This window comes from Lycium barbarum, chromosome 7 (genome assembly GCF_019175385.1).
Source record: "Lycium barbarum isolate Lr01 chromosome 7, ASM1917538v2, whole genome shotgun sequence".
In the NCBI taxonomy this organism is placed as follows: Eukaryota; Viridiplantae; Streptophyta; class Magnoliopsida; order Solanales; family Solanaceae; genus Lycium; species Lycium barbarum.
The window spans coordinates 102494541-102503473 of NC_083343.1; the positions used below are offsets into that span (position 1 = coordinate 102494541).

Sequence of the window (8933 nt, forward strand, 5' to 3'; positions counted from 1 at the left end):
GTTACATGCTAAACATTTGTTGTTTTTTATTATAACAATTTGCTACATCTGAAAACGTTGTGTTAGTGTTATAATAATTTGTTGCATTAACGGCAGGGCCGTTCGGGATGTTGCTAGAGAGGGACTTTTAGGCCTCATTTGTTTTCATTAAGATTAAGACGTCTGAATCTGAATGCACATCTGAATCATTAAGATGTTGTCTCTAGGTCTGAACACTGAATGATTAAAACTGTTTATTTTTCAATATCTGAATATGCATAATGTATTTATTTAAACATAATAAATATACAATTCAAATTAAAAAGTTACTAAATAGTAGAAAATAAATACAAATTTAATAAAAAGTATTATTTGATAAAAACAAAATGAAACATTTATGCTCACTAGTAATGGTGGAGATGTTTTGTAGTCGTGGTGGGTGGTGAGCGGGGGTGGAGAGGTGAGTGGGTGGTGGGTGGTTGGGGTGAGGGGTGAGAGGTAGTGGGGGTCGGGTTGGTGGTGGGAAATGGGGGGTAGTGGGGAGTGGGGGTGAGTGGTGTGGGGTAGGGGTTGATGGTGGGGTTGGTGGTGTGGCGTGGGATTAGGGTTGGTGGTGGGGTGAGGGTGGTGGAGAGTGAGGGGCTGGAGTAGAGGGTGGGTGGGTGGTGGGGTGGGGTTGGAGTGGAGAGCGGGTGAGGGTGGAGTTGAGGTGGAGGGTTGGGGTTGGGGTTGGAGCTAGTGATAAAAAAGTTCTATATAAAAATACCTTTTAATGATATTAAGACTTGGTTCAAGATCTTAATGATTAAGACCTATTCAGACCCAATAAGTGCTTAGATCTTAATGTAAACAAATGCACTTAATGGCTTAAGATCTGAACTACTCAGATTCAGACCTCCAATAAGTGCAAACAAATGAGGCCTTACTAGGTCAATAACCCTGGCAAGGAGGTTGTCCAATTCAAAATAAGTCCAACAACAGCCCTAAACGCCACCTCGGCTTAGCGGGCATAACAACAGGACCACCGCCTGAATCTGAACAGTCCGCCTGGGTTATTCTCTCCCTGACCTCAGTACCATCCTTGGTGAATCCTTGCTAATTAAAGCATTTTCACCATAATACTTAGTAGTCTAGTATGATATAGTTCAACACAAGGTGTTTAGCCTATCATTTAAGTTAAATATGAATAAGTTTGTTTAAAAGTAAAACAGAATAAACAGAAAATAAAATTACCTAACTAATGGATGTTGTGCTCAGCAGAGATGGATGTATATCAAACAACATACTTTTATTTAGAGAGTGTTTTTACGGGGTTTTCTGAACCTACCTTCTATCATCAACAAAGGATCACTACTAAAAAAAACAGGATTTCCCGACCTCAAAAAGCTGACCTCATTTGAGGTCAGAAAAAAACCGACCTCATGAGGTCGGTAAAGTCATAATAATTATTTTTTAATTTTTTTAAAAATAAACCAATCTCATGAGGTCAGTAATATTGTACCAAAATTTGAAAAAATAATTTACCGATCTCATGAGCTCCGGAAAATTAGTCATAAAATTAAAACATACAGATCACCCAAATAAACATTTCTCTCTTTCCTCTCAACTTTTCTCTCCCTCTCTCTCTCTAACCCTAACCTACTAACGCCATCGACGTCGCCAAATTCCTGCCAGTCACCGTCGTCACCGCAGCCCCTACCCAGTCCCGCCTTTGCCGTCGCCGTCGCCGTCGACGGCGAACCATTGGAGGTATGCTTTCTTTCTTTTCTTGGCTAAGAAATGACATTGAAAAAAGAGTTTGCCTAATATTGTTTCTGATTTACAAAGTGAATTCCTGTACTTAGAATTAGAGTTATAAGGAATTCCTAAGTATTACTAGTTGTGGAATTGACAATATTACTTTTTCTTTTTTGTCTATTATTAATTTGAGTAAATTTTCAAACTGGTTCAAACAGAGGTGTAATTATCAAGCTTGTTTTGGCTTCTACAGTTAGAGATTGAGTGTTGTAGAGATTGGGTCTTGTAACTATTTCTTTAGCATGGGATGACTTTTTTCTTGCATTTTTCTACATGTTATTTGACTATTTTGGACAAAAATTTTTGCATATAATATTCCTGATTACATCGTAACATGTGATTTTGGATTTATGGGTTTATGAGCTTTACATGTTTGTTTATAGACTGTCCATTCTTTTCTGTTGTTGGAGAATTCTTCACGTTCTCTGCTTCTTTTGGATTGAATATGACTATTTTTTTCTCCTTACCAGTAGAAACTGAGAAATTTATCTTTTCGAATGATTTTGACAGTTGATATTATACCCAGTGTTTATGGGAAAACAATTTGGTGTCTGCTCATTATATTGATCTGAATGATCTGAATGATATTAGTAACTGTTAATAGCTGGATACTGTTAACTATCTCAAAAAATCAATGTACTGCCAAGAAGAAACTTATGAATTGACATAGTGTACACGGCTATGGAAGCTACTAACTGGTCACGTATGTAGTTCATCACATGACAGTTGAAATTACTAGCACTGGTTGTTGTTGTTGGAATTTGGAAGTATATTGGTACGTTCTTGCAACCAAAGTTACCAATCACTTTGAATTGGGTAATAACACTTGAGAGACTCACTTGTAAGCTTTATCCTGTTTTATTATAATTGTCAGCTAAAATGTTCTCACAGAAGAGGAACCTCATTGTTAAATGGCCATAATCTGGAATTAGAGTTGTTATTGACATCTTATGGACTACTGAAGTTCTTTAATCATGGTTGAGATCATTAAAAGTAGCAAGAGTTTGGAAATATAAGACCTTTGTAGGTGGTATAAATGCTAGTTGCTTTATTATGGATAAAATTACATGGTAGTTGTGCTGGTGTAGGCAACCTGCTTCTTCTACTATAGCCTCTGTCCCCAATCAGCTTCCAATTGGATTTGGGTGCTGCAATTCCCATCCAAAAAAACCACAAAGATTAAATCTTTTGAATAAAACTTGATCCTTGATACCGCTTAGACTCAATATCAACGCAATCACAGCACTGATCATTATAACAGTTGTGCTTAAAGAAAGCTTCAGTTAACTGCTCAACTCTATTTTTTGTGTAAATAACTGTGAATTGTGTGCCTGTATTTGTAAAGATAAGGGCTCAGGATTTTGGATGTTGAAAACAGTTCTAAAGCTGACGCCTACTGATTATATGAGTAGCAATATCTCACCTGTTGACATAAATCTTTCTTAAACTATTACTCTTTTTGGTTTTCCCAGTGATTAAGCTACTAAATTATCATGTTGATCAAATCCAAAAGCAGCTTAATTTACTCTGGGCAGGATTATCATAAGTATAAAGTGGTAGACAAATTCAAACATTTAACTAAATCTATATCTGAGAAATAAACACCAAAGGGGGGCCTATACACTGATTCTTTTGCTCTAGCCATACATAGCAAGTTAGGAATTGAAGAAGCTAACAATGTCTCATAAAATAAGCTAAAAAATAATGCATTAAATGTTGAAAAAGAGTACAGAAGCTAAAAACCATAAAGTTTTACGCTCTTAATGGCATCATGCCTGGATATATAAACTCATGAAGTTGATGAGTCCGTAATCTTTTATCTTAAGCATTTGAGATAAAACACAATGATTAGATAAGAAGATCCTTTACTTCTGCACGTTTTAAGTATTAGACAAAGGATAAAATACAACAACAATAATATATCGAGTCTAATTTCACAAGTAGGGAAGACAAATGATCCAATGTAGAGATAAAATGATCAGTTGAATTTCAAGACATTAAACTGACACTACATTTATAAGAACATTAAAACCACTCTTCAAAATTAGAACAGTACAGCGTTATGTCAACAGAAGTTATTCATTCCTCAAGCTTGTATCAATAAGTAGGAAACCACACTCTGTCAAAAATATTTCCTGAAATCTCTGTCCTGGCTGCATGACATTCAGAAACTACCAAATGAAGTTCGCACTGCACAAACTTTTCTTTCACCTATAGTGTTGTAAGTGATAATTTTTTTAATTTACCTTGCCCTGACAGTACATCCTAATGTCACAAGGAAAATCAAATCAAATCTCGAAAGAATTGTAGTCTAAACGTTGATGTTATCTTGTGCTAGTCGGCAATGCAAATAGTAAGTACACCAGCACCTGCTATATTGCCAACACAAGTTGCAGAAATTTGTAAAAAAGAACATAAAAACAATTGAAAGGAATTATATAGACCTTGAGATCATCATAGCTTCCAGACGAAGGGTTAGCCTCAACGAGAACCGAGCTTCTTGAATTAAGGACTGTTGTTATTCCTTCCTTAGCAATGAAAATAGTTTGAGGAGAAGTTGTTGAAAGAACTCTCAGGTGAATGTGATAGGTTGAAGTCATTAGGACATGAAATGCAATCTTCTAGGTGAGTAACAGAATGGGAAAAAAGTGTAAGATCCTTGAAGTCCCAACCAAGTAGATTTTTCCTGGTGCTTTAAGTAATAGTAAAAACTATGCAGGTTGGCTTTCCCTGAATGCAAGTTGGTTGATATTGAAGGAAAGAAAAAATTGTTAGTAGTATTGATTTGTTTTCCTTTTAGTAGTATTGATTTCAACCATGTTTTAGTTGAATTGTTAGTAGTATTGATTTGAACTATGTTCTATTTTGGTTGTTTACTAAATGTTTTGATATTTTTTCTGTTGAATTCGAGATTTAAGTTGGTTGCTAATTTTACCTTTTTATTTCAGAATCAATATCAACATTCAAAGGCCGAGTTTCTTCGTACTCTGCGATCCAACACACAGCTGACAGAAGAACAAATAGAGGAAAGGTGACTTGAGAGTGTTGTTGGTCCCACTAGGTTTGGCATAGCTTACGGAATGCCACATAGTGTAGACTAGTTTAATGTTTTGTGGATGTTTGCAAATGTTGAAGTAGTTTAATGTTTGTTTTGATGTTTGCGAAGGTTGAAGTAGCTTAATGTCTCTTGTGAATGTTTGATTGATGTTTTTGTTCAACTTTGAAGTAGTTTCGAATTGAATTTGATGTATTGATGGTTGTAATATATGTGTTGTAATAGTAGCTTAATGTTTTATGTATTTATAGTAGTTTGGTATATTGTTGGCAGCTATTTGAGCTGGTTTTAGTTGAAAGTAAAATTATTTTCATCTTGACAGGGGGCAGCTGGAATAACAGCTAGGTGCTACCATTTTTTATTTTTTTTTGCAGAATACCGACCTCATGAGGTCAGTTTTGGGTAAATTTACCCAGAAATTGCTAATTACCGACCTCATGGGATCGATTTTTTGTAAAAGTTTCCCAGAAATTGCAAATTACCGACCTCATGAGGTCTGTTTTCTGCAAAAATTTTCAGGGAATTGCAAATTACCGATCTCATGAGGTCGATTTTCTGCAAAATTATCCAACATATGGCAAATTACCGACCTCTTTTCTGCAAAATTTTCTCAGAAATTACAAATTACCGACCTCATGAGGTCGGGTTTTGGCAAATATTTTCCAAAAATTAAGAAATACCGATCTCACGCTGACAGAAATCTAAAACAATATATTATATATTCATATAACTTACCGACCTCAGGAGGTCGGCAAACTAATATCATTATATTATTAATATAATTTACCGACCTAATGAGGTTGGTACTTTATATAATTAATATCCGACTAAAAAATATTACCGACCTCATGAGGTTGGTTTTTTGCGACTTCATGAGGTCAATAATATTTCCGACCCACTCTTTTCCGACCTAATTTTGAGGTCGGTTTTTGCCCAAAACCGACCTTATGAGGTCGGAAATTGCCCTTTTTTTTAGGTCGAAAAATCCAGTTTTTTTAGTAGTGGATCATTTTATAATGGATCATCATAAAAATGACAAATGAAAAGATAAGAATGGTCGACAAGTTTGCCAACAAAGAAAAGAAAAAGCTACAACTTTTAAAAGTAAAAGTACAGTAATTGAAAAAAACAAAATACTTTTCTTTATTAAAGATATGCTTTATAAAAACAGATTCTTGTGGTGGAGTCGCCTTATCACTTCATTTTTTATTTTTCCCGATCTTTTGCTAAGCTGGAAGATTCTTCTTGCTGGCTTTTGAATTGAGCCATGAATTGTGAAAAATCCTCAGTATTATCAGGACTTTGAGATTCTCCGACTAAACATGTGTGTTCTGCATCTGCATCATCATTTTCATTATATGTGGTATTACCAACTGATTCCATGGATGTATCTGAAGGGATTTCAATGTCTAGATTTTTGATTAAATCCTTTTTGAACTCCTCCATATGTACTGCTATCATTTCTTCTTGAGATATAATTATTTTTTTCATTTGAGTCCTTCTGGCAATGTGCTGGAAAGGACTGGAAATTTTCCTATGCTGTCTAGAATTAATTGATTCTCTATAGTTGGCTATAGTGGCTTCAATTTGGTTTATTAACTCTTGGCCAGGAATAGTGCCATCAGCAGATTTTTGAATTAATTTCTTCCAGAATTTTGTACAAAAATTTCTGTTAAGACAAAGTATATTTTGCGGGGTATAACCCACTTCCACAGACGATTTCATAATTCATGGGATAAAAAATTCAATGAAGAAATACACATGAGCAATTCCTTGAAAGAATATATGATTTGTTTCCAAGTCTATTATTACCTTGGGAGAAACTTCAACCCATTCAGTATATACATTTTTGAAGGGTTCAGATAAATTTTTTACAGTTGGACCATAATGAATCCACCATTGACAGAACCAATTAGGGATGCCTTGTTTATAAACATTGGCACATATTTTAATAAACCATGAATGTTTTCTATTATTATTTTCGTATAAAAAGACTTTATTAAAGCCTTCAACATAATCCCAATAATTAAATTTTACAGGGATCTTCTGCTCAGGATGGATATAATCTTTTTCCTTGAGAGTACTCATTCCCCATTCTGTTGGAGAAAAAACCTTTTTTATAATAATTTTTGAAAAGTTATAATTTTTTTTACTATTAGCAGGATAAAAATGTTGGAATTCTGCTGATCCTAGGGAGGAAAGAATCAACTAAAAATGTTGTATCAAAATACCTTTGCATTATTTGTCAAGGTTCATCCTTCCATCGAAGATCTTCATTTTCAAGGAGAATTATTAACTCTCTGATGTCATTTTTATCATGTGAGTTTTGTGTCCTCATTATTATTCTCAGTGAGGGCATCAGAATATGAAGGTGGCATATTAATATGAAGGTGACATATTATCCTTCTTCTTCTGGGATTTTATAAAATTCAAATATTGTTGATATTTGATATCTTCCTCGCTATTCCTGGAAGATTCTGCAATGTTAGCGGCTATGAGCCTTTGGTTGCACATTTGGGCAAGGACAGTGGCTCTGCTTGTTCTTTTATTAGTACCTCGGCCTCCCCGTCCTCTATTAGAGAGGGGTTGTAACTGCGGTCTCATCCTGCAGATTGAATAAACAAAAGTTATGAACTCAAATATTATCTGGTGAGAAAACCAGGGAGACTAATATCTGACCCTTTGTTGTTAGTGTTATAATACTTTGTTTTTCTTATAACATTGCCAATTTAATATAACAAAATTTGTTACGACTTATTGTGTTTAAGCTTTATGTCATGTATTTACTACTATTGTGTTGCCAATTTCATTTCTTTTAATTTATCAGTCTGTTAGGTTCGGACTATATAGATATAAGTAACATAAATACCTAAAGATTTTATAATACAACAAACTTAAAAATGCAATCACCAACCACATTTATATAGTTCATCCCTAGGAATTAGGATAGAAAGTTTTTATAGGATCGAACTTATTTACACAGTTGGATATAAGTAACACACATACTTAAAGGTATTATGATTAAAAAAAACTTAAAAATCAATCACCAACCTCATTTATCTACTTATTGGTACAATTGGACCCAGTGTCCTAAAACAGATATGAGTGATGGTAAAGACCCCTGCCATATTATTTATTATAGAAGCCTATTTATACAGTGGCTACATGAGTACAATGAAGGAAGGAAGCAAGAAATCAGGGATATTATTTACAGAGATCAATATATAAGGAATACTATTAATAGAGCAAGATATCTGGAGAAACTATAGCAATCATGTATTGACTGAATCTCTGCTGGAAGATATTTTCCTATTATGCCCCCTCAGGATGGTGGGTCGTTTGGAGACACCAATCTTGAAGCAGTTCTTCTCAAAAGGACCACGTGACAGAGCTTTGGTAAACAAGTCTGCAAGTTGGTCACCGGAGCTGATGTGAACAACACGAAGAACATTGCTTTGAATCTTCGAGCGGACAAAATGGTAGTCAATCTCAATATGCTTCATTTTGGAATGAAAGACGGGATTGGCACAAAGGTAAGTAGCACCGAGATTGTCATAAAAAAGTGCAGGAACATCAGTCACAGGAACAAATAATTCTTGAAAAATATTAATAATCCAGCAAAGTTCAGCAGTAGCAGAAGCCACAGCACGATACTTGGTTTCAGTCGAAGACCTTGCAATAGACCTTTGTTTGCTAGAGCTCCAAGATACTGGATTTTTGCCCATGAAAACAATAAAACCACTTGTTGAGCTCCGATCATCTTTGTTCCCCCCCCCCCCCCCCCCCCCAATCTGCATCTGAATAAGCATGCAAAATAAATGGAGAATTGCGACTAAGAAAGATCCCATGATCTGCGGTGCCTTTTAGATAGCGTAAGACCCGCTTGAGAGAAGACCAGTGGAGTTCAGTTGGTTCACTTGAAAATTGGGCAAGCTTGTTTACAGCAAATGCAATATCAGGACGAGTGAATTGTAGATATTGCAGGCAGCCAAGAAGTACTCGAAACTGAGTTGGATCAGTCAAAGAGGAGCTGTCAGCATGGGCTAAGTTATGAGTGACTGAAAGTGGAGTTGAAACTGCCTTGGCTTCAAGCATCTGTGCA

At 35.4% G+C, this 8933-nt stretch overlaps 1 long non-coding RNA gene across 1 annotated transcript; it reads left to right on the forward strand.

Moving 5' to 3' along the window:
* Nucleotides 1–1329: 1329 nt before the first annotated feature.
* On the forward strand, nucleotides 1330–5092 carry LOC132603663 (uncharacterized). The gene is made up of 2 exons (XR_009568477.1): nucleotides 1330–1728; nucleotides 4725–5092. It is a non-coding gene; the product is annotated as an uncharacterized LOC132603663 (long non-coding RNA).
* Nucleotides 5093–8933: the final 3841 nt, after the last annotated feature.